The sequence below is a fragment of the Artemia sp. Qi Xiang Cuo genome, chromosome 6 (genome assembly GCF_049724085.1).
Source record: "Artemia sp. Qi Xiang Cuo chromosome 6, ASM4972408v1, whole genome shotgun sequence".
Lineage (NCBI taxonomy): Eukaryota > Metazoa > Arthropoda > Branchiopoda > Anostraca > Artemiidae > Artemia > Artemia sp. Qi Xiang Cuo.
In genome coordinates this window covers 9,144,081-9,147,494 of record NC_142799.1, presented here as the reverse complement: position 1 = coordinate 9,147,494, position 3,414 = coordinate 9,144,081, and positions in this window count along the sequence as shown.

The following is a 3,414-nucleotide window of genomic DNA, read 5'->3' as shown; positions in this document are numbered from 1 at the left end:
TCTTGCCTCAGCTTGTCTTTTGTCATTATGGAAGAAATATCACCGAACCTTTGTTTCTTTTAATTGTTCAGATGGTGGGACAAAATCTTCTTCTTTTGCCTCGACTTGCTTTTTGTCATTATGAAAGACATATCGCCAAAACTTAGTTTCTTTTAATTGTTCAAGTGGTGGTACAAACACTTCTTTTTTTCCAACGATTTATTAAGTCCAGCTTTTTGATTTTCAAAGTAATGGTAGGCATTGATGACCACCTTTGTTTCTTTTAACTGTTCCGGTGATGGGACAAACAGTTCTTATTTTGCCTCGCCTTGTCTTATGAAAGACATATTGCCGAACATTTTCAAAAATATGGTTGGCGTTGATGACCTTATCCATGTCGAAATCCCAAGCCCAATCATCATCGCTATCATTTTCGATTTTAAGAAGTTTCTTTCGCATGTCTTCTAACCGCGTGTGTCTTTGCTCTTCATTTTTGTTTTTGACTTTCTCACATGCTCGGTATCGCATGTCTTCTAGCCGAGCATGTCTTTGCTCTTCATTTTTGACACGCCGCCGCTGTTCTTCTATTTTTGGCATTTTTGGCAAGCTCTTATTGTCGTTTTCGCATATATTCTAACTGCCTGTGTCTTTGCTCTTAATTTTTGACACGTTTTTGAATTTTGATTACTTCAAACAATCTAGCAATGACCTTTGCTTTAGCTGCCTGTATTGGTGTTCCAACACACATTATATTATATAAATAACTAATGCGTTGGAAATTCAACAATCTTATTCATGCTATGCATTACATCATATAAGAAAATGCTTATATGATTTCATAAGAAATGCTTATATGATGTACTAACATAGTGCATGAAGTCATTTGCAAAAACCAAAATTAAGGCTCTTAACGAATTTTCTCAGACTTCTGACCTATCTAGATCGTTTTTTTTATGAAAGAATATTTCAATATACCAGTTTTCCCGAAAAATTATGGAGCTGGTTTGGAGAAAAATGAATACATAAATAAATAAATATATATACAATTATTGCTCGTTTATAAAGATTAATTAAAAAATACTTTTTCCACAAAATAAGTTTTTCAAAAAAAAGTAAAGAACTCCATTAAACCAAAAATGAACAAAAATAGAATCAAATAATCTACCAAGCATATAACTACCACAAATCACTATCAATAAATAATTGTTTGAATCTTTCCAGTTTTTCTTTAAGAATTTATAGTTTGGCCCGCTATTTATATGCGGGAGAAACTTTTTCAGCAATTTTTAGCAACACAAACACTTTTGAAAATCATGACACAAATAGTAGTGTTTAATTTAGTCATATAAATCCTCTAGTTGACCTGATAAATAAAAGTTGATACCATTCCCAAAAAATTATATCTATGCTCTTTCACAGCCTGGATGCAATTACACTCTTTTGATTTAGCAAAAATTTTGAGAGCAGAAGTAGTAAAAGAAGTATCCCCGAAAATTTGAACTTAATACCCTCAGTCATTCTTGGTATATTGCTGAGATGTCTTATTGGCAGCCAGCATGAAAACAGTGTGTTTTGATTTAATTTTAAAGCAACAATTAGTTTTTAAGCATAATGGGCAAATTACATAACTGTAGGGGGTTGACCTACCCAATAACCCTAGAGGTATAGTTACTAGACCATTAAGCTATATTGAACAAATGGCTGTCTTAAAATTTTGATTAGAAGTGTCTGGAAAATTATGAGCTAAAGAGGAGGGCTGATTCCCTCCAATCACTTTTGACTCTTAAGAGGGCAATAGAACTTTTGATTTTTAGTCAAATTAGCTCCTTTCAAATATCAATGATATTACTAGCTATGATAGAGCATCGCTGCCTATGTCCTTATGTGCCGTATAGTGCCTATATGCCCATATAGGTTTTTTTGTTTAATTGAAACTCCTCCTGAACGTTCCCTAAAAGTTTCAACTTTTTGTCATTAGTGTCGTTAGTTATAGTAACCGTAGAAGGAGTATTAAATGAATACACACAGTGTCTTCTGGCTAGCTCAAATCCACAACTTATCGAGGTATGAATAAGGAATTTTCAGAGAATATTTGTATTGTATAGATGATAACCCATCATCTGTATGCAGATTGTCAAAAGAGCATACGTATCAGCAATATCGTAGGAACAGTTTTATGTGTGAAACAAAAACTAGCGACGCGTGTTGTGAGGGATATTAAACTAACCAAAAGACAAAATTTGAATCATAATACTAATTTTTCTATTCCTACAACTACTGCTACTATTATTATTACTGCTACTACTACTACTGCTGTTAAAGGAAAGATTACTAGTTAACTGTACTCTTACTGCTACTACTATATTTACTGGTGCTACTACTACAGCTAATAAACCCAAGGGTATTAAGGTGAAAATTCTGGGCAATATTGTAACTGTGTTGAAATAAATCGGAACACAATATGCCCATATAGGTTGTCAAGAGGACGCATCAGCAATGCTTTAGGACCGGTTGATGGTATTAAGTTAAAAATTTCATCGTGTGTTGAAGGGGATGTTGAATAAAAGGTGCTATTTGCATACTGCTACTAATGCTACTACAACTATTGCTACGCATAATTACTGAACCTTTCAACAATTCTGAAAAAATTGATGTCTCAAAACTTTGTTTGGATATTTGTTATGGGAAATGATGGGCGAGGGGGGGGGGGTTCTATCAAGGCACTTTGACTCTTAAAAAGGCACTATAACTTCCAATTTAAAATCAAATGAGACTTATCTGAATTTGATATGACCAAACATTCCATAAGAACCTTATATGCCCCCTGGGCATAACTTAAAAGCCTTTGCCCCAGGGCCCTGGGGGGTTGTACCAACCCTGGAAGCATTATTATATGTTGTTTGGACTGTTTTAAACAAAATTGCCATCGGTCAATTTCAATCAGATACATTTGGTGAAAAGAGGGGTAGTTGGGTGGGGGGGGAGGGTGCTATTTGACCTCCATCACTATTGACTCTTAAAAGGAAACTAGAACTTCCAATGAGCCACCTCTAAAGCTTATACAACCATCCTTTCCATAAGAATCTTAAATGTCCAGGGGCTTAACTTACAACCCTCACCCTCAGGCTCTGGGGGTTTGTATCAACCTCAAAAACTTGTTATATGATACTTGGACTAATTTGAATAAAAGGACTGTCTCAAAATATCTATTGGATACATCCCAGGAAAACATGACGTCTTTGTATGTGTGTGTGAGGGGGGTAGCTTCGCTCTGATCACTTTGACTCTTAAAAAGGACACTAGAACTTATGATTAACAGTCCAATGAGTCCTCTTCAAAGCATATACGACCACCCTTTTTATAAGAAACTTATATGCCCCATGGGTATAACTTACATCCCTTTCCTTGAGAGCTGTAGGGGGGGGGGGGCTATCT